The sequence below is a fragment of the Dendrobates tinctorius genome, unplaced genomic scaffold (assembly GCF_039654945.1).
Source record: "Dendrobates tinctorius isolate UK_male_01 unplaced genomic scaffold, ASM3965494v1 ptg000010l, whole genome shotgun sequence".
Classification (NCBI taxonomy): domain Eukaryota; kingdom Metazoa; phylum Chordata; class Amphibia; order Anura; family Dendrobatidae; genus Dendrobates; species Dendrobates tinctorius.
In genome coordinates, this window is record NW_027361678.1 from 9,210,238 (window position 1) to 9,233,729 (window position 23,492).

The following is a 23,492-nucleotide window of genomic DNA, read 5'->3' on the forward strand; positions in this document are numbered from 1 at the left end:
ATACCAATACGCGCATATGATTTCCCCCTTTGGTAACAATACGCCCTTGTGTTCCCCATCCTGTGATCTGTCGTCTTTACAGTAATTGCAACGTGGCCCCAAGGGCACAATACTGAAGACATCTACTTTATGAATTTAATTGTTTGTGGTTTCCTTGTCTTTCTTCTCCCGACTCGACTTACATAAACTGCTGTTCGGGGGCAGTCACTCACTGCAAGGATAATGGATAGATATCAGCCTGGAAGCCTCTACACTCAATATCGTCACCTCCAGATATATAGGGAGCAGGGACAACACAAAGCAAAGTCTATTCTGCTCATTTCATTATAGATTTATATGTTATATTTAATTGTGGCTATTTAATTTTCTGCTGGATCTACCATAAAAATGACAACTACTATTATTATACTGTCCTCGTACACGTTAGCAGGGTGTGCAATGAGACATCTAGCTAAATCCCCTGTCTTCTTTAAGAAAAGAGGCTGTAAAATTGTAACCTTCTTTTATTGATTGCAGATGTGACAGGAAAGGGTGAAACTATAGGATGCAATAAAAGGAGCATTTCAGAATATATAACTGCACAGAGCATAAATTACAGATAGTCTGCAATACACAGTAACATGAGGCAATACATAGGTAACATGAGGTAATACATAGGTACCATGAGGCAATACACAGTAACATGAGGTAATACATAGGTTCCATGAGGTAATACATAGGTAACATGAGGTAATACATAGGTAACATGAGGTCATACATAGGTTCCATGAGGTAATTGAGGTAATACATAGCTGATGATTACTTATTTAATCAAACAAACGTTATAAACACCGGATTATAACACCTAGATAGTGCTTACCAACTATGCTTAGAGCAGGCTGTTTAAGAAGCATGAAGAACATGAATGGTGTAGTTTCTCCTAAGACACATGGAGGAATAAAGGCTGCTGTTCCCCTCACAGTGTCATAAACAAGACTATGATGTAACAGGTACAATCCCACAATACATTGCAAATTAAACTAGAATCTATGCATTAAACGGCCAGCAGGTGGTGCTGTTACCTTACAGTATGAAATATATGAAGGATTAATACACACAAAATACAATGTCTGTAATAATCGAAGACATAAAAAATGACTTCTGACAGCAATTATATGGCTGGATAGAACAATTATTATTCGCAAACCTAAACACAAAAAATTCTATTGTTCTATTGCTTTTGCAGTAAATCTGGCCATCCTTGATTAGTTTGGAATGATATGCCAGGCCCGGCAATTTAATGTTATGAGAAGAACCCTGGGGATCCCAAACATCTGCCATCTGTCAAAACAGGGATCAGGCATATCAGATTTTAACATGTTCTATCTTTTGATTTTCCAGGTTGTGGTAGTGACTTAACTCCTAACTCGCTGATAAAGTAAAGATACTTGGTTGTTAATCTGTACATGCATGTTTATTAGGGGGTGCAAAAAAGATAGTTGGTCACATGTATTAATGTAATATGCTGAGGATGAACACATGGGAAAAAAAGCAGAATTAGAAAAGCAGTAAGCGACGATCTCCAGGGAAGTGGGAAACAACAGGTCGAACTCTCTAAAACAGAGCATTTGCAGACATGAAAAGAGCAGGTTATTAGAGTTCAGAAGGTTTTAGGTAATACATGGTAATGTAAAAAAACGTTGATGCCGATCAAATACAGAATACATTATATTTACTGGACAAATATTTGTGAAACAGGTTTGGACAATTCTGACTTAATCACTTGAAATTCTGAAATCAACATCTATCACTGCAAAAATATGACAATCCCGGTAAAATCCATAAGCAATCAGTTTGACAAAAAATTGACCCAACACAAAGAATTGACGCTCTCACAGAACTAAAGCTACTATCTCTCAAATAGCACCATAGAGTGGTATTTATTCTGTAATTTAATATCTGACCCTTTACCAAACTTTCTTAGATGAGCGGGGATAAATGCCTCGCCAGAACCTCACCTTTTGGCAGCCTGTTTCGAAGCAATTGCACCTCATCAGTGTTGCGCAAAGCCTCTTTTGGGGTGTTGCCTCTCATAAGTGTTGAGCAGGGCCTGTTTTTGGATGTTTGCCTCTCATTAGGGTTGAGCAGAGCTGGTTTCAGTGTGACTGCCTATCATCAGTGTTTGGCAAAGCCTCTTTTGGGGTGTTGCCTCTCATCAGTGTTGAGCAGGGCATGCTTTAAAATAATTGCCTCTCATCAGTGTTGAGCAGAGCCTGTTTCAATTGTTTGTTTCTCATCAGGGTTGAGCAGGGCCTGTTTCAAAGGTATTTGCCTCTTAGTGTTGAGCAGAGCCTGTTTTGGAGTCATTTCCTCTAATCAGTGTTCAGCAGAGTCTGGGTGACTGAGTACAACGCCCTTGAGGCAACCTTGGTGAAGTTGCCTTAAAGTGTGTCAGACTCAGCTCAACACTGAGAGTCAATCACTCTGAAACAGGTCCTGCTCAACACTGATTAGAGGAAATCACTTCAAAACAGGCTTTGCTCAACACTGAAGAGAGACAAATACCTGAAACTACTCTACTCAACACTGATGAGAGACAATCACTCTGAAACAGGACCTGCTCAACACTGATGAAAGGCAAATACCCTGAAACAGGCACTGCTCAACATTGATGAGAGGAAAACCCTCTGAAACAGGATTTGCTCAACACTGATGAGAGGCAATCACTCTGAAACAGGTCCTGCACAACACTGATTAGAGGCAATCACTCCAAAACAGGCTTTGCTCAACACTGAAGAGAGAGACAAATACCTGAAACTACTCTACTCACCACTGATGAGAGACAATCACTCTGAAACAGGACCTGCTCAACACTGATGAAAGGCAAATACCCTGAAACAGGCACACTGCTCAACACTGATGAGAGGAAAACCCTCTGAAACAGGATTTGCTCAACAATGATGACAGCCAATCACTCTGAAATAGGTCCTGCTCAAACTGATTAGAGGAAAACACCCCTAAACAGGCTCTGCTCGACACTGATGAAAGGCAATCACTCTGAAACAGGCTCTGCTCAACACTGATGAGAGGCAAACACTCCAAAACAGGCTTTGGAGTGACCTCTTAGCCCTAATTTACCACTGAAGCAGATTCCCTTGTTGGTTTTATTTTTACAATGTCAGTTCTCCTTTAAACCATTCTTCTGCGTTGAGCAGAAAAAAAGACAACAATAGAGAAGTTCCTGCTCTCTGTCGGAGTCTACTTCCCTAGCTGCTGTTTATTTTGTGTCGTGAATTTTTTATTATTTTGTTCAAGTTTCCTATTGTTTTCTTCCTTATTTCCAATTTGCAGATTCAAACTTTACCACCTTTGTGACTTTGGCAAACCACAATTTAATTTTGAAAAACAAATTCCTCTAGTATTTGTTCACCTAGAAAACGTAACGATTCGAGTTTTAGCCAAGACTTTACTGCAAATACTAGCTACTATATTTTAGCTTTCTGCTGTATCCCACTGTAAATTAAGCCTTTATTTATCAATGCTGTAAAAACAAAACCTAAAAAAACACTTGCAATATTTTTTCCCTGAATGGTAAAATGTACTCCAACTCATCATGTAAAAAAACAAGCTGTGATATGGATGTATGGACAGAAAAAACTATAAAGTCGCAGCTCTTAGAAGAGGAGGAGGAAAAAATGAATGAAAGTGCAAAGGTGCTGGATTTGTTGCTGTTTTGTGGACGTGAAAAACTCATTTAGCAAATGTTAAAAAAAGTTTTCTTTACTAATAGAATAAAGTATTTCCATCACCCGATGGAAGCAAAGAATGAGCAGAAAAGGCCACTTGATCTGAGCGTGGACGCCGCTCTCATCCTCTTAAGTGTAAACTCTCCGATTTATTGCATCACTTGAAGTGGAGTTAAACATTCTCAGTGCGGCTGAGATGGATAGTATCCGTAATGTGACAGGTCACGGGAAGCAGCCATTGTGTGAGGCTCGTGTCTCCTTTGTCGCAGTTTATTGTCTCCTCTTCGCCTCTCTGCGATTCTTTGTATTTTGCTTAATACCCCATAGAAGACGTTGTGACCTGTAGACCGCCCACTGTGGCTAGCTCTTGTCTTCTTTGAATACATGGATTAGCGCGCCTTCTCCATCCAACAACGCGGCTCCTGGAGCCAAAGCTGCTTTGGAGAAAACCAAAGAACCCGGAAGAAACCCACGTAAACACGGGGAGAACATACACACTCCTTGCAGACGTTGTCCTTGGTGGGATCAGAACCCAGGACCCCAGTGCTAACCGCTGAATTTATTGCAGATTTTGTGGTAATCTGAGGGTAAATAGTGTATCTGGCAGGTTTATTGGACGTGTGGTTGCAGGAAGAAATGGAAATTATATTATTAAGGGCATTGTCACACGACCAATTTTTCCACGTACATGAAGAACAAAGTGATTAGTCTGATCAGACTATGACCAAAGTGTCATCAGATTTTCTCGTACATGGAGAAAAAAAGTTTCTCCACCTTTTCCTTTCTGTCAGTCCATGAAAATCAACCCATAATTTGATGCCATTGATCCAATTTTTCGGACCACACGCAAATGTCATACGGTCCGATTTTTTTTTTTATGGATCCTTCGACTAACCTTGCCAGTTTTGCTGTGACCCCTGGGATCGAAATTGGATGTGTCTCTGATTTTGTCCATAGACCATTTCTAAGGAAACAATTGAAAATTTGCACAGTAGACCCATAGAATATCATAGGTACACGTGCTATCTGTGAAAACCATAGACAGCCATTGTATGAGAATATTGGTTGTGTGCACGAGCCCTTACAACGATAATTGTGCAGTATAAATGCACCACCCTGATGGCTAGAAGTGAGTGACTGCAGGGAGCTGTTAGCGCATGTGCACACGCAAAAGCCACTTCAGCTCTGTCAGCAATTTTGCTCTCATTCTTGTGGCACTGACAGCAGCTTTAACTTTATACTTTAAAGTATAGAGAGCATGTCATTTTTTTAACCACTTCTGGGTTTCCAAACCCTGGTATTGTTCAAAGAAGTGTCATGGGTGGAGCATGTGCACAGCAATGTCGTTTTGACATTACTGTGCATTATCTTCATTTTATTGGGTGCATTTGCAGACGGATATCGGGTAGAATCCATCTGACAAAGACGCCGTGTGCACACTGCATGGTTATCGTTATTGAGAAGACTCGTTTTAGGATATTCGAGCAGTCTAAACGAGCTTCCGATCACAAGATGATTGAGCTAAACGGTCTTCGTCGGCCTAAATGACCTTCTGGACTGCACAACAGAGCATCATTCTCGTCTGTAATCACTCCCCTGCACACTGACAGCCTGCTCTGCAGCCTTTGTATGCGGCGTGTGTGCAGAGAAATCCGTCAATCAAAGTGCAGGGGAGTGATTACAGCATGTTCACTATGTAGTGATTGGTGACTAACAGCTCCTTGCACCGCCCTGATGACTGGAAGCAAGCGGCTGCAGAGAGAATAAAACTTAGTTTTCTCCTTGTAGCCGCTGTTCCATTAAGCCATACTTGTTTTAATCACTATTTACCTGCATATTACCACTATAACTGCAGGTAGATAGAATGTTTTGAGGTGATAGTGTCACGAAATTACTGTCCCTGCATGACGCGACCCGACGATCGGTCAGTCACCAAACCAACAAAGACAAACAAGGGGACACCGGGGACAATTACAACGGTGGGCCCTGCAATAGGGAAATGGACACCTACTGCACTCTCCTAAGGAAGTGCCCTGAACTCTCCTGATGTTCCCTATACAGATATGATATCTGTATATGATGTTCCCTATTTCAACCTGTCGCCGACCAGGATACCTCAGTCCCTCACTTGCCCTGCACCTATCCCTCACTAGGGAACTGGCAAGTGCGGGCACTGGTCCCACCGCTGTACTAATAAAACACCAAGGAAAATAACAGACAGGGAAAAAAAACACAGCTTTATCTGCTGTCATGCACCGGACAGCAGAGTAAGGCACCCGAACACTGCCTCCAGCAGAAACACCACGGCTCCAGATAAGCTGCAACAGCACTACTCCAGATAGCTCGCTCCTCTCTTCAGAAAGGTTGGTTTGCAAATTACCAACAGCTAGCTGGTGAACCAGGTGGCCTTATGTCTTATAAGGGGAGGTGGGAGTGGCACCCACCTGCATAGATAATTAATCACAATGCAGTAACAGCAGTGGCCACCAGGGGGGAAACCCACCAGCAGACTAAAGTTGTAGTAACACCAGCGGCCACCGGGGGGGGGGAACTGACATTAACCCCCAATGGCCAGAAAGGAAAAAAGTTTATATCAGAGCAGCCCAAACAGACACAGATCCAAAAATGGATTGTGACAGATAGGTTCCCTTTAAATCTAATTGTATATTGGATAGTAATTAAAGGTTGAATGGAACAGAAGATGTTATTACTGTAATAACTAGAACCTTGATGACTGTGAGAGCTGAGCTGCTGCAAACCTGCATGTCATTGGAGGATCCATCAATTACAGCCTGGAGGAATACAACTTTTTCACTCTGTATGTTACAGTCTGTTAATTATTATAATGAAACTTGATATTTCATCAAGTATCATAGTTATTAAATATTATAATGTGTTTTTCTTTCGAAATATCATGGCTACCAATATGGAGAACTGGGTCACAGCTGAAAAAAGAAGGTACTGAAAAATGTTGCAGGAGATGTTTTTGGTGAATTTTACATTTATTTTGCATGGAGTAGTGTTGCAGACTGGGCTATTTTATACAGAGACGTAAGTAACAAAACCGAAAACATACATCTCGCTGTATAGGTTTCTTCACAGTGTGGTTGGTCGATGGGTGCCACATCTGAAGCCTCTGTCACTCCAGCTCTATGAAGTCTATGTCCAGTGAGTCGCATGCATTGTTGTGTTACCAGGAACAGAAAGTCAAATTCATTTGGGTCATTTGCAACTCTCTGTGTCACCGATATGTCATTAGATGCAATGCTGCAGGGTGACACCAGGATCGTATAGTCACATGCTACATGTCTCCATAGCTCCAGTCTTATTCAGGCACTACCTGTCCTTTTCCACAAAATAGTACATGCCTAGTATTAATGTATCCTTGTAGGTATGAGCAAACATGACATTACCAGCACTACTCACCTCTTGATGAAGAAGTGAGTAACCTTTATAGGTCCACACATTGCAGTTGCTTTTTCTGCAATATTTGAAAAATGTGACAAGGCAGTGCATTTTTGCCACAACTGTGGCAAAAAAACAAACAAACTAATGTCAGTGTCAAAACTCTGAGTTCTAAGGATTTTTAAGTTTTAGCATTGCCATGAAGCACATTTTGGATTGCTAAATGTGTACAATGTCAGAACCACTGTTAGCACATGAATGCAGTGCCAGAAACACCATCAGCATGTGAATGCAACACCAGAGCCAGCACCAGAACCACTGTCCGCACATGAATGCAGCGTCAGAACCACCGTCAGTACATGAATGCAGCGTCAGAACCACCGTCAGTACATGAATGCTGTGTCAGAATCACCGTCAGTACATGAATGCAGCGTCAGAATCACCGTCAGTACATGAATGCAGCATCAGAATCACCGTCAGTACATGAATGCAGTGCTAGAATCACCGTCAGTACATGAATGCAGCATCAGAACCACCGTCAGTACATGAATGCAGCGTCAGAACCACCGTCAGTACATTAACCCCTTCACCCCCAAGGGTGGTTTGCACGTTCATGACCGGGCCAATTTTTACAATTCTGACCACTGTACCTTTATGAGGTCATAACTCTGGAACGCTTCCATGGATCTCGGTGATTCTGACATTGTTTTCTCGTGACATATTGTACTTCATGTTAGTGGTAAAATTTCATTCAAATAACTTGCGTTTATTTGTGAGAAAAACGGAAATTTGGCGAAAATTTTGAAAATTTTGCAATTTTCCAACTTTGAATTTTTATGCCCTTAAATCACAGAGATACGGCACACAAAAAACTTGATAACTAACATTTCCCACATGTTTACTTTACATCAGCACAATTTTGGAACCAAAATTTTTTTTGTTAGGAAGTTATAAGGGTTAAAAGTTGACCAGCGATTTCTCATTTTTACAACACCATTTTATTTTTAGGACCACATCACATTTGAAGCCACTTTGAGGGGTCTATATGATAGAAAATACCCAAAAGTGACACCATTCTAAAAACTGCACCCCTTAAAGTGCTCAAAACCACATTCAAGAAGTTTATTAACCCTTTAGGTGCGTCACAGGAATTTTTTTGAATATTTAAAAAAAAATGAACATCTAACTTTTTTTCATAAAAAAAAATACTTCAGGTTCAATTTTTTTTATTTTACCAAGGGTAACAGGAGAAATTGGACTGCAAAAGTTATTGTGCAATTTGTCCTGAGTACGCAGATACCTGATATGTGGGGGGGAACCACTGTTTCGGTGCATGGCAGAGCTCAGAATGGAAGGAGCGCCGTTTGACTTTTTCAATGCAAAATTGGCTGGAATTCAGATTGGACGCCATGTCACGTTTGGAGAGTCCCTGATGTACCTAAACAGTGGAAACCCCCTACAAGTGACCCCATTTTGGAAACTAGACCCCCTAAGGAACTTATCTAGATATGTGGTGAGAACTTTGAACCCACAAGGGCTTTACAGAAGTTTATAACGTACAGCGGTACAATTAAAAAATCATATTTTTTCCACAAAAATGATCTTTTCACCCCAATTTTTATTTTCCCAAGGGTAACAGGACCCTAAAAGTTATTGTGCAATTTGTCCTGAGTACGCTGATACCCCACATGTGGGGGTAAACCACTATTTGGGCGCATGGCAGAGCTCGGAAGGGAAGCAGCGCCATTTGACGTTTTTGGCTGGAATTGAGATCGGACACCATGTCGCGTTTGGAAAACCCCTGATGTACCAAAACAGTGGAAACCCCCCACAAATGACACCATTTTGGAAACTAGACCCCCTAAGGAACTTATCTAGATGTGTGGTGAGAACATTGAACCCCCATGGGCTTCACAGAAGTTTATAACATAAAGCCATACAATTAAAAAATCATATTTTTTCCACAAACATGATCTTTTAGTCACCATTTTTTAATTTTCCCAAGGGTACCAGGAGAAATTGGACCCCAAAAGTTGTTGTCCAATTTGTCCTGAGTATGCTGATACCCCATATGTGGGAGAAAACTACTGTATGGGCACACGTCGGGGCTCGGAAGGGAAGTAGTGACGTTTTGGAATGCAGACTTTGATGGAATGGTCTGCGGGTGTCATGTTGCCTTTGGAGAGCCCCTAATGTACCTAAACAGTGGAAACCCCCCACAAATGACACCATTTTGTAAACTAGACCCCCCAAGGAACTTATCTAGATGTGTGGTGAGCACTTTGAACCCCCCAGTGCTTCACAGAAGTTTATAACGCCCGGGCGTGAAAATAAAAAATTCGTATTTTTTCCACAAACATGATCTTTTAGTCACCATTTTTTAATTTTCCCAAGGGTACCAGGAGAAATTGGACCCCAAAAGTTGTTGTCCAATTTGTCCTGAGTATGCTGATACCCCATATGTGGGAGAAAACTACTGTATGGGTACACGTCGGGGCTCGGAAGGGAAGTAGTGACGTTTTGGAATGCAGACTTTGATGGAATGGTCTGCGGGTGTCATGTTGCCTTTGGAGAGCCCCTAATGTACCTAAACAGTGGAAACCCCCCACAAATGACCCCATTTTGAAAACTAGACCCACTAAGGAACTTATCTAGATGTGAGGTGAGCACTTTGAACCCCCAAGAGCTTCACAGAAGTTTATAATGCCAGGTCATGAAAATAAAAAAATCGTATTTTTTCCAGAAACATGATCAATTAGTCCCCAATTTTTTCATTTTCCCAAGGGTAACAGGAGAAATTGGACCCCCAAAAGTTGTTGTCCAATTTGGCCTGAGTACGCTGACACCCCATATGTGGGAGAAAACTACTGTATGGACACACGTCGGGGCTCGGAAGGGAAGCAGTGACGTTTTGGAATGCAGACTTTGATGTAATGGTCTGCGGGTGTCATGTGCGTTTGGAGAGCCCCTGATGTACCTAAACTATTGAAACTCCCCACAAGTGACCCCATTTTGGACACTAGATCCCCCACGGAACTTATCTAGATGTGTGGTGAGCACTTTGAACCCCCAAGTGCTTCACAGAAGTTTATAACACTCGGACATGAAAATAAAAAAATCACTTTTTTCCACAAAAATGATATTTTTGCCCCCAATTTTTTATTTTCCTAAGGGTAACAGGAGAAATTGGACCCCAAAAATTGTTTTGCAATTTGTCCTGAGTAGGTTGATACCCTACATGTGGGGTAAAACACTGTTTGGGCGCATGGCAGAGCTTGGAAGGGAAGGAGCAACATTTGACTTTTTCAACTCAGAATTGGCTGGAATTGAGATCAGACGCCATGTTGCATTTGGAGAGCCCCTGATGTGCCCAAACAGTGGAAACCCCCCAATTCTAACTCCAACCCTAACCCCAACACACCCCTAACCCTAATCTGAGCCCTAACCCTAGCCCTAACCCTAACCCTAGCCCTAGCCCTAACCCTAACCCTAATGGGAAAATGGAGATAAATACTTTTTTTTTAATTTTATTATTTTTCCCTAACTAAGGGGGTGATAACGGGGGGTCTGATTTACTATTTATGGCGGTTTTTATATTTGGCAGCTGTCGCACGCTAAAAGACGCTTTTTATTGTAAAAATAGTTTTTGCATCACCACATATTGAGAGCTATAATTTTTCCGTATTTTGACCCACCGAGTCATGTGAGGTCTTATTTTTTGCGGGACGAGTTGACGTTTTCATTGGTACCATTTTCGGGCACGTGACATTTTTTGATCGCTTTTTATTCCTATTTTTGGGACACAGAATGAACAAAAACCAGCGTTTCATGAATTTCTTTTGGGGGGGTGTGTTTACACCGTTCCGCGTGCGGTAAAATTGATAAAGCGGCTTTGTTCTTCGGGTCAGTACGGTTACAGCGATACCTCATTTATGTCATTTTTTTATGTTTTTGTCGGTTTTATGCAATGAAAACTTTTATATAAAAAATAATTATTTTTGCATCGCTTTATTCTGCGAGCTATAACTTTTTTATTTTTTCGCTGATGATGCTGTGTGGCAGCTCATTTTTTGCGGGACAAGATGACGTTTTCAGCGGTACCATGGATATTTATGTGCGTCTTTTTGATCGCGCGTTATTACACTTTTTGTTTGGCGGTATGATAATAAATCATTATTTTTTGCTTCGTTTTTTATTTTTATTTTTTCAGGGGTTCGCTAAAGGGGTTAACTAATCAGACAGTTTTATAGGGCGGGTCATTACGGACGCGGCGATACCTAATATGTGTACTTTTATTGTTTTGTTTTTTTTATTTCCAAAAAATGGATTTATTGGGGGAATATTTTTTTTTTTTTTTCTAATTTATTTGGCGATTTTTTTTTAATTATTTTAACACTTTTTTTATTTTTTTTTTTACTTTATTAAATAGTCCCAGGTGGGACATCACTGTCCTGTGACAGATCGCTGATCTGTCACATCACAGATCACTGTAACAGATCAGCGATCTGACACAGGCACTGCAGAAGGCTTCCTCATGCCTGCGCTTTGCAGGCACTGAGGAAGCCAGCTTCCTCAGGCCCCCGAAGGCCCCCGTCGCCATCTTGGATTCGGGGGCCTGGAGGAAAGGAGCCACCCGCAGCAGCGCTGCACATTGCGCTGCCGTGGGGGGCTCAGGGAAGCACGGAGGGAGCCCCCTCCCTGCCGATGCTTCCCTTTAACCCCCGGTACACCGCGATCATGTTTGATCGCGGTGTGCAAGGGATTAACGTGTCGGGGGCGGTCCGTGACCGCCCCTGACACATTGTGCCGGGTGTCAGCTGTGATAATCAGCTGACACCCGGCCGCGATCAGCGGCGCTCACCACGTGGGCGCCGCTGATCGCGCTAGACGTACTATCCCGTCCATGGGCATAGGGGCCCAGGTCCCATGGACGGGATAGTACGTCTCATGTCAGGAAGGGGTTAATGCAGCGTCAGAACCACCGTCAGTACATGAATGCAGTGTCAGAATCACCGTCAGTACATGAATGCAGCGTCAGAATCACCGTCAGTACATGATTGCAGCGTCAGAACCACCGTCAGTACATGAATGCAGCGGCAGAACCACCGTCAGTACATGAATGCTGTGTCAGAATCACCGTCAGTACATGAATGCAGCGTCAGAACCACCGTCAGTACATGAATGCAGCGTCAGAACCACCGTCAGTACATGAATGCAGTGTCAGAATCACCGTCAGTACATGAATGCAGCGTCAGAACCACCGTCAGTACAGGAATGCAGCGTCAGAATCACCGTCAGTACATGAATGCAGCGTCAGAATCACCGTCAGTACATGAATGCAGTGCTAGAATCACCATCAGGACATAAACGCAGCGACAGAACAACCGGCAGTACATGAACGCAGCACCAGAACCACTGTAAGCACATGAATGCAGCACCAGAACCATGTCAATACATGAATGCAGCGCTAAAACAATTGTCAGTACATTAAGTGCTAGACCCATCGTCAGTTAATGAATGCAGCGCCAGAAACACCATCAATACATGAATGCAGTACCAGAACTACCATCAGTACATGAATAAATCAACAGCCTTAGTACAACGATAAATTGCAATGTCAGGTCAGTCATATATAAATCTACAACTCCCAGTAAGTATTTAACATTGGTAAGGAGATGCTTGGAGTTACTGTAACCAGCTATCATCATACTGCAGACCATACAGGAACCACAGGACTGATGAGACGCAGATAGGATCACACGCAAACATTTACATCCAGGCACCTTAGAGACTACAGCTTTTCTGAAGTCCTTTTCTGAAATCATTCCCATCCATTTTGTCTCCATGTAGCACAGACACGGTGATGAGATTTCACTCCCATAGCTCGCCTCTGCAGACTTCCCACTTCTTAGTCTTCAGCAGCACGTTCTGTCGGTGCTCTTAAAAGTAAAGGTATAATTACAATGCACCATAAATGTAAATATCTCCCATGCTACGTCCCTGAATAAATAATTGCTGTGTTACCTGCACAAAATACCCACCCAACACTTCCCTGTTCCATAGTAACCCCCCCCCCCCCCCCCCCCCCCACACACACACACACACACACACACACACTCACACACTGCCCTTTTGCAAAATATTCCCTCCTGGACAGCTCTGCGGGCAGTAGCAAACTTCTTCTGCGACTCTCTGGACTGTACCCAGCCTATACATGGATGGCCCAGTGTACCTGCTGCCCAGTGGGCATCTGGCCGCTGGTTCCCACCATTGGGACCCCCAGAGATTCCAAGAAAGGCACTCTGAGACCCCAAGAATGGTGCACTACAGCCATGGGACTGCTATTTCCAGCAGTACTATAGACAATAAATGAAGTGGAAGTCGAGCATGTGCAACTCTGCTCCATTTAAGATGGGGCTCCAGAGCTCTGATCTCGGAATCCCTGCAACCTCAGTATCCTGTAGAGAGAACAACTGTGACTACAATTATAGAGGTATTGTGGGGGGCACTTATGGGGAAACAACAGCTAGCATTTACAGGATCAGTGGCTAAAAGGGTCCTGGCTGACTGAGACCAAGTTCACATGTTGCTTATTAAACGAGGACCCTTAGGCCGGGGTCAGACTTGCGAGAAACTCAGACGTGTCTCACGTCTCAATTTAGGCCGGGGTCAGACTTGCGAGAAACTCAGAAGTGTCTCACGTCTCAATACCCGGCACTGCCGCCGGCACTCGGACCAGAGTGTGCGGCTGCATGTATTTCTATGCAGCTGAACACTGAGTGCCGGCGGCAGTGCCGGGTATTGAGACGTGAGACACTTCTGAGTTTCTCGCAAGTCTGACCCCGGCCTTAGTCTGCATGTTGCTCCGTTGACCTGGCATTTTGGAGCTTTTTTTCGGTACATGGAAAAAAAAAGCCACACACATAAAAACGCATGAAAATATGCATGGATTTCAGATGCAGAAAAACTCCAGATTTTAAGTTTGGAAATCCGGATGTAAAATCTGCAGCAAATGCATTCTGTGCGAATGCCGACTTATGGGGGCACTATAAAAAGGGCCATGTGAAAAATGTGCCACTGTGTGCATTTTGTATGTGAGTTGGCGGCATGTAGTAATAGTAACAACATCCAAAATAGTATAAAATAAATATATGTATAATGTATGTGTGTGTGTAAATGTATAGACATATGTGCAGTGGTGGGATTCAAATTTTTAACAACAGGTTCTGTGTTTGTGTGTAGGAAAGCCACACCCATTTTTTAAACCACACCCATTTTAAGCCACACCCATTTACACGCACCTTTTCCTCAAACATATACAAGTAGGGGCGCAGTCAAACAGTTAAAAAAAAATAAATAAATTGGAATGAGATCAGAACAGTGCACAGGTCCCAAAAAGGCAGCACAGGTCCCCAATAGACAGCACAGGTCCCTATAGGCAGCCCAGGTCCCTATAGGCAGCATAGGTCCCTAATAGGCAGCATTGTTCCCAAATAGGCAGCACAGGTCCCCAATAGGCAGCATTGTTCCCTATAGGCAGCACAGGTTCCCCAAAAGGCAGCACAGGTCCCCAATAGGCAGCATTGTTCCCAATAGGCAGCATTGTTCCCTATAGGCAGCACAGGTCCCCAATAGGCAGCATTGTTCCCAAATAGGCAGCACAGGTCCCCAATAGGCAGCATTGTTCCCTATAGGCAGCACAGGTCCCCAATAGGCAGCACAGGTCCCCAATAGGCAGCACAGGTCCCCATTAGGCAGCACACGTCCCCAATAGGCAGCACAGGTCACCAATATGCAGCACACGTCCCCATTAGGCAGCACACGTCCCAATAGGCAGCACAGGTCACCAATATGCAGCACACGTCCCCATTAGGCAGCACAGGTCCCCAATATGCAGCACACATCCCCAATATGCAGCACAGGTCCCCATTAGGCAGCACACATCCCCATTAGGCAGCACAGGTCACCAATATGCAGCACACATCCCCATTAGACAGCACAGGTCCCCAATATGCAGCACACGTCCCCATTAGGCAGCACAGGTCCCCAATATGCAGCACATGTCCCCAATATGCAGCACAGGTCCCCAATATGCAGCACACGTCCCCATTAGGCAGCACAGGTCCCCAATAGGCAGCACAGGTCCCCATTAGGCAGCACACGTCACCAATATGCAGCACACGTCCCCATTAGGCAGCACACGTCCCCAATAGGCAGCACACGTCCCCAATAGGCAGCACACGTCCCCATTAGGCAGCACAGGTCCCCAATATGCAACACAAGTCCCCATTAGGCAGCACACATCCCCATTAGGCAGCACACGTCCCCAATAGGCAGCACAGGTCACCAATATGCAGCACACGTCCCCATTAGACAGCACAGGTCCCCAGTATGCAGCACAGGTCCCCATTAGGCAGCACAGGTCCCCAATATGCAGCACACATCCCTATTAGGCAGCACAGGTCCCCAATATGCAGCACACGTCCCCAATAGGCAGCACACGTCCCCATTAGGCAGCACACGTCCCCATTAGGCAGCACACGTCCCGAATAGGCAGCACACGTCCCGAATAGGCAGCACAGGACCCCATTAGGCAGCACACGTCCCCATTAGGCAGCACACATCCCCATTAGGCAGCACACGTCCCCAATATGCAGCACATGTCCCCATTAGGCAGCACACATCCCCATTAGGCAGCACACGTCCCCATTAGGCAGCACACGTCCCCAATATGCAGCACATGTCCCCATTAGGCAGCACACGTCCCCATTAGGCAGCACACATCCCCAATATGCAGCACATGTCCCTATTAGGCAGGACAGGTCCCCAATATGCAGCACATGTCCCCATTAGGCAGCACACGTCCCCAATATGCAGCCAGCACATGTCCCCATTAGGCAGAACAGCAGGTCCCCATTAGGCAGCAGCAGCACATACTGACCTGACACAGCAGTACTGGTGTGACCAGTCCAGGATGATGAAGATGGCAGGCCGGGCCCGGGGTGACTAGGAAGGCAGGCCACAGACCACGCGCAGCTCACACTGGGTAGCGGCGCGCGGTTCGTCCTGGTTACAGTGCGCGGGGGCCGCTGGGGTCCGGCGGGGTGTGCTCAGTCCCTGTGGCTGGCCGGCTGCACGTATCAGTGCGCGGTATCCGGCGCGGCGGGCGGGACTAGGAAGCAGAGCAAGAGTCCTCCTCTGCTCCTGCTCCTTGCCGGCTGCTGCAGGAACATCAAAGTACCGGATCGCGGCTGTGAATCTCCCCGGTTCGGGGAACCGGCTGCTTTTTTAACAACTGGTTCCACCGAACCGGGGAGAACCCGCTGGATCCCACCCCTGTGCGTGTGCAGGTGCGGACTGGGGCTGGAATTCAGCCCTGGCATTTGAAATCACACAGGCCTATGCTGTCCCAGTCCCCAAGCACCAGGTGGGATATATTACTAATGTTACCCTGGATGGACGAAAGGAAGATTTACTACAAGACCAATATTTCTAATAATACCCATGGCCTACTGGGGTAAGTGATGGAGTCAGTGACTTTGTGCTCCATCACAACTCTTAACAGTATGGGTGTCTTGAGAACACCGATTCTGTTAACAACGTAGCAGACAAGGCGGTCCATGACCAGAAGGGCCCTTCTTGCATTTGCCAGAATTGCCAGATGACCAGTCCGGCCCTGTGCGTGTGTATATATATATATGCATGTATATGCCACTGTGTGCATTTAGGAATAATAAAAACATCCAAAATAGCATATATCTTTATAGAAATCCAGGCCTGTCAGAGTGAGGAGAATTATACGGCCGTGCAATGCTCCTCTGGGGAATTACATATGCAAATTGCCTCTTCAGAGAGGAAGGGGACTTGAACTCTATAGCGCCACTCAATGGAAGTCGCAACCCTACAACTCAATATCGACCCTTGCAATGTGATTTACAATAAATGCCTAAGGCCTGTTTCAGACATCAGTTTTTTCTGTCAGTCTATATCCGCCAAAATAGCAGAAAACGGATCCGCAGGTGGACTGACAGAAACGGGTGTCAGCGGATCGGCGGATGTACGTTTCCGCCGATGGTAAAAATTTAAAGGAACCGCACCTGGGAAAAAAAAAAAATACCGGCGGATGTAGTGGTATCCGGAAGAGAGCTGGCATGTGCGGTGAGCGATCATCTCGCGGGATGTGGGTGAGAGATCGCGCGATGTGAGACGTGGAAGATCGCCCGGTGGAAGATGGGGCTGGAGATCGGGTGAGGCGTGAGAGAGAGTTTTCATCCAGCAGCGAGACTTGATTCAGGGTTAAAAGGGGAAAATGCGGATCCGGACTGCAAAAAAACGTTGCACGCTCCGTTTGGTGATCTCAGCGGACGCCAAAATTTTGACGGATCATCGGTCAAAATCTGCCGATAATGAAAGTCAATGGGGAAAAAAACGTATCCGCCAATAAAAATAGCGGATCCGTTTTTTTGGCAAATCGGCGGATCTTGACTGATTGTGAAAAACTGAAGTGTGAAACAGGCCTTAACCAGAATCTCAGTATTCAGACCCGGTGTCTCGGTGGTATTGCCCCTTGTCAGTGCAGAGTATGAGCTCTGATTTGGCTAGGTGAGAGGCTTAAAGCTGCAGTCTAAAGGGTGTGCATGGCATAGAAGTCTCCTCACTCTAACCTGTACATGTAAGTATGAGTGTATATGTGGGTATACAATATATTCATATCTGCTCTGTATGTACACAGACGGTAGCGCTATGAGGTGGCTCTCCGGTCCGCTCTGTGCCATTGTGTCTGGGTCTGGCAGAGCAGTGCATAAGTTTGTCCTCGCCGGCTTCCGTCGTCTCCTCCAGCTCCCTCCTCCCTAACTGCAGACTGGGAATAATCAGTCAGCGCTGAGGCAGCAGGACAGGCAGGAGGTAGGTGCTGTGTGCGGCCACTCGTGTGTGGGGAGACACTAGTGGGAGCTGTGTCCTTGTCCATGAGCTGCAGCCACTGGCGTGTACTGGTCCCCTTTGTGCTGGCATAACTGTGCAGCTCAGGGCTGCTGCCTCCTTCTCCCCACACATCACTTATGGCACTTTTGTCTACATAGGGGGTGTACAGGGAACATGCTGCAATTATTGTCTTCACCCCCCACCCCAAATCCAGACCCTGCACTCCAAGAAATGCCTAGTGATTCCTCTAGTAGGTAAAAGGCATGGTGTGTGTATATATAATATATTATTAACCTCGTCATGGCTGGTGGGCTGCCTCTCTTGGGGGGATTATATATCTTGTTTAAGAGCCCATCAGCCATGATGAGGCGTATCTTTTTGATGGAGCCTTCTTTAATATTTATCAGTTATGCCTCTTGGCTGTATATATAATTTTGAATGTTGGGTGAGTTGGAGGCATGTACTAATAGAAATGTCAAATCTATATTCTAATGTAATAAAGATACACATACTGTGTTGGTAATAAAGGGGGTGCATCCCAGTATTTCGGACCCCGTCATATTGTCAGCCCCTGTGGTGTCTATAGGTGCTGCTGTATACTGCAATAATCCCATTATTAGGGGAGCAGTCAGTTATAGAGAGGGGCTGTCTAAGGAAAAATCTGTAAATTTCGCTCCAGATCCTGGGCGCTGTTCTGGTGTATAATTATTCCAGTTACTTAATTGTTTTTTTTTTGTGCCCCGGCATTGGCACATTTTAGACTGTTAAAAGTAACTCGTCCCTCAATAAAAATGATGCCTTTCTTGTAGAGATCTGATGCACTAGAGACATCTAGGCTGGCCGTGCTCTGGGGTGATGTTGTGCTTGGTCAAGTGCATTGCCACGCCTCTAGAGCACTTGCACGGCCGGATTTGCAAATGGTTTGTACACTAGTTTTCTCATGCCTGGAGTATCGGGTCTCTGCAACAACAAAGACCTACAGAGGGTATTGAGTGAAGTGCCCCAGGGAAATGTAAAAAATGTATATGTCTATAAATGTCTATTAAGATGGACAACACTGTATGTGTTATTTAATATCTAAAAAAAAGCTTATTAACTACATATACATATGAGTAATACATAACAAAAATGGTAATGAATGGCCATGGTGAAGGCAAGGCACAGAGACACTCAGTTATGGCAGATTTCAGATGACATAGACAAAAAACACACACACTTCAGAGCAGTAAAAAAATGTCTGACACGTCAGTAAGTCCAAGTGTGATATCCCCCTAAAAAGTATGTGGAAAATATCCTAACACCCGAGGACTATGGTCCTCATGCCCATATTGGGCTGGGAAAGAGGACCAAGAGTATTCAGAGTGTATAGCTGTGAATAGTGCTGCCAGAAGTTGCTTGCCCATGTGGGATACTGAGTGCTTGCTGCCGCAGCCCCGACGCGCGTTTTGTGTGGTGGGCTTCCTTGGGGGGGGGGGGTGTTTCTATTGATTAACACATACAGTGTTGTCTATATTAATAGACAGCTAGTTATAGACTTATACATTTTCTTACATTTCCCTGGGGCTCTCAGCTCAATGTTCTCTGTAGGTCTTTAGTATTTGGGAGTTGCCCCCTGTGCTTTTATCTTACTCTGGTGTTTTTGGTATGATATTTTTAGTTAAACAAAAAAAATTGTAATTTTCATTAAGGGACAAGCGCCTATGCGGCCAATAAGGTTCCCTTAGCGTAGTGACATGACAGGATGTGTTCTTGGCAGATGCGAGTGATTATTATGTCTTGTTGCTTTAGTCGGCGCCTGGGTACAAAAATCCACTAAACTTCTGGCAGTGTGACTCACAATATGGCACTGTCCTGTTAAAGATACACCTCCTCTAAATAATGGACCACTGGATGGATGGGAAACCCGACTGTTCCTGTCATTTCCAAAGGGTTTGATTGGAGTGACTGGCACCCCCGTACAAGTCCAGTCGTGTGGGGGTGAACTTGGCTTCTCCATTTTAGCAGTCAGCGGGGGGAGCTCCACTTTTAAGGAAGTTTTCCAGTCTTAGAAGGTGATGTTTATATTGCTAGTATAAGTTATGACTTTGTAATCTATGGGGGGTGATCCCTGGAACCCCCAGAGATCATCAGACTGAAGGGTACCCAGCTCTGGTACTGTACTCCATTTTTCCTTCCACGGTCTGTGATGTCATACAGGTGACACCCCCAATTTCTCATAAGTGTGTTGCAGGTTGAGCGTCGAGTGCTCACAACCTTCGTTAGAAATTGTATGTATTTTTGCTTAGCAATTTATCTGAAAATCCACATGCTGTGGAATCAACCTCCTAGTCCCAAGTAGACCAACGATTTTCTGCATCAGTTCGACCCATGAGCAATTTTGTCACGTGTTTGCTCTGCGCAGATCTTACAAAACCTGAAGGATTTCCTAGTGTCACCAAAGTGAATGAGGTTTCTGAAGTCTCCTGCACATGCTGCTTTTTTCCTTGCAGATTTAAATCTGCAGCATGTCAATTCTTACTTTTTTTTGCTGCAGCTTTCACCCATACTAACGAGTGGGGGAAAAATCTACAACAAAAATGCATGTAAAAATGTGCAGATTTTATGCAAAGTTGCGGAAATGGTGGAGAATTTCTGCTGCAATTGCTTAATGTGTGCACGTACCCATTTTTGCAGCATTTTTTTTTTCTTTCTGAAGCTTAAATACTGCCTTTTACCATGCCGGCAAAGTGAACGAGATTGCAAAAATGTCATGCACACGCTTTACTTTATTTCCTTCACATATTTTTTTTGGTGGGTAGAAGGGGCAGTAATATCAGCATGCAGAAGAGATAAAAATTCAGCAAAATCTGCTTTTCTGTAAGCAGCTTCTTTACTGTGAAGAGAGCAGGTTTTGCATGCAGGAAAAAAAAATGCAGGAAAAAAAAATGCAGGAAAAAAACGCAAGGTGTGAACATAGCCTTATTTTAAGCTTTGCGTTTTCTACAATACTCAGGTTTTTGGTGGAGAAAAAAGCTCTGCAGAAACCCGTGTGAGCTTAGCCTTAGGCTATGTGCACACGCTGCGGTTTTTGCTGCGGATCTGCTGCAGTTCTGCAGACCGTGTACAGTAACATGTTATCCTATGGGATTTATATTCTGCTGTGCACATGCTGCGGATTTTTAACTGCGGAAAAGCTGCGGTTTTGAATCCGCAGAAAGAAATGACATGTCACTACTTTTCTGCGGATTCTGCTGCGGTTTACCATCTCCTCCATTGTAGAGGGGATAAACCGCAGGGCATTTTACCTGTGGTTCCGCAGATACCAATCCGCAGTGTGTGCACTTAGCCTTACTCTGCAGTGTTGCCAATCATAGAGTGTGGATTATGCTGGAGTGTTGTAGTTCAGTAGTGAAAGCGAGAGCCTTGGTTGCATTGTGGCTTGGTTTCTGCAGTCCTTCTTGTGTAGTCGGTTTCTTCCATCTGACTGTAGGATAGTGTATCGCCCCATTGTGTAGCACAATATAACAGAACTGCCCATATGGTCATCTGTGTTTTCAACATAGGAATACAAGATCACACGTGTAAGAGGTGACTGGAAAACGGCAACTTTTTTTGCACCGTTGAATGCCAAAGAAGAAGAATAAAAATGCATGGCTTAAAACGCGTTATTAACTTTAGTCTTTACTTTGCAAAAGTTGTGTTATATCCCTTCCCCAGGGCTTATTGCTGCTTTATTGTGCATGAAAAATGTGTGATCCTAGGTCGTTTATACCCCTGTATAAAGCTAAATGTGCAGTTTGTTTTGGCTCTGTGTGCACAGGGATAAAGTGCTATGTTTGCAGGGTCATGGGGGAATGCACAGCCCTGCAGCATTGTCTCCAATCAATGGGTTACTCACGTGTCATTAAACTTGGGGGAGGGGAGAATATGATGTTGGTCCTCTTAATATTCATTATTTACCGAGAGCATTGGCGAGTGACAGCTGAGCTGGCTATCTGGTTATCCGCGGTGTCCAAGGTCAGATTTCTCTAACAATGGGCGTGCTGGCCGATACGGGGTTGGATCAGTTTCCACTTTACCATCTTTTGTGCCACTTCTTTCTGGTTACTACGGTGTTATAAGAGGGAGCTTCAGTTTGGTATAGGGTTAATAAATCTTATAGAAGTGAGCAGGACAAGTGATAATTTGGGGGGCACAGCTGCCAGGATTGTGGACATCACTGTCAGGCATGAAGCGGCTGCTGCCACTTTATCGCTGGGTCTCATCAGTTGGTTGCGCGCTAATCTGACATTGATGGCGCAGTAATTAATACATATGACAAGCTAGCATTTTCAGCAAGTGTCTCTTCACGCTGCATTTTGACATATTTGCCATTATTGCCCATACTCTTAAGTAGGCAGATTTAGAATTCATAGTTATGGGAAAGTTGGGTGACCATTCCTACAAGGTCTAGAAAGATCAGTTATAATTTATTTTTTGGGGGAGGTGGAAGTAAGGTAACAAAGCTGGGAACACATGTCGACTTTGACTGTCAAGCAAGTTACAGAACAAAAAATTGCTTAATGCAAGTTAATGAAGTTACATTGTCGCCCACAAGGTCTCGCAAGCAAGTTACAAAAATGCCAAATCCTTCCAGCCTTTCTCCACTTGCTTGTTGCGGTACTTGGCTCCCTACTGTGATGTAGCAGCGATATAATGAGCTCTTCGTCCGCACTACCTATGTTGTAATGTGGCCTTCAGAATTATTTGAGTAAATATGGTACATATATATTTTTTTATTATAAATTTTAAGGGCAATTTTCTACTATAACAACATCTAGTCCGAAAGCACAGTAAGGCTGTGTGCCCACGTAGCGTTTTTGATGCGTATTTCAGGGTCAAACCGCATCAAAAACGCTTAAAAGAAGCATCCCATTCATTTAAATGCATTTTGGCCTTTTTGTGCCAATGGATGCGTTTTTTTACCGCTAAGGAAACACTTAGCGGTAAAAAACGCAGCATGTTCATTAATTTCCGCTTAGGTCCGCATCTTTGGCTATTTCCTATAGTCCAAAAGATGCGTGGAAAAAAACGCATCAAAAACGCACGTTTTTTGCGCAAAAAACGCGCGTTTTCTGGGAAGGAGAACCCGTTTCCTGAGCGTTTAAAAAACGCTACGTGGGCACATAGCCTAAGTCTTTTATGGATGGATGTGATGTCTTAAGATCATTTTGCCCAGACTTCCCCCTTTAATGTGTGCGAGTTCACTTGCTGCTTTTGTTATTAGTTGCTGTGTGCTCAGCCAACAAAGCGGCGTCAGCCCAGCACATGACTGCATTGTACGCGGGTTATTTACTGCATCAATCCCATACTATAATTGTTGCATTTTTCAGCTGGGTTGTAAAGCTCCGTCTCCCATGATTCCTGTGAGCGTCGGCTCAGTGCACTGCACAGCCTGCACAGCACAGCCATAAATTCCCT

At 44.4% G+C, this 23,492-nt stretch overlaps 1 protein-coding gene across 11 annotated transcripts in view; it reads left to right on the forward strand.

Moving 5' to 3' along the window:
* Positions 1-17,698: 17,698 nt before the first annotated feature.
* MAPKBP1 (mitogen-activated protein kinase binding protein 1) overlaps positions 17,699-23,492 on the forward strand; it is a 159,392-nt gene continuing 153,598 nt past the window's right edge. For 8 of the 11 annotated variants that reach the window (XM_073586491.1, XM_073586533.1, XM_073586523.1 and 5 more), the window contains exon 1: positions 17,881-18,035. The gene's annotated coding sequence lies outside the window, so the exon portion shown is untranslated. Of the gene's footprint in view, positions 17,803-17,880; positions 18,036-18,057; positions 18,308-23,492 lie in introns of those variants that run through there. The other 3 variants (XM_073586506.1, XM_073586499.1, XM_073586515.1) reach the window with 3 other exon arrangements.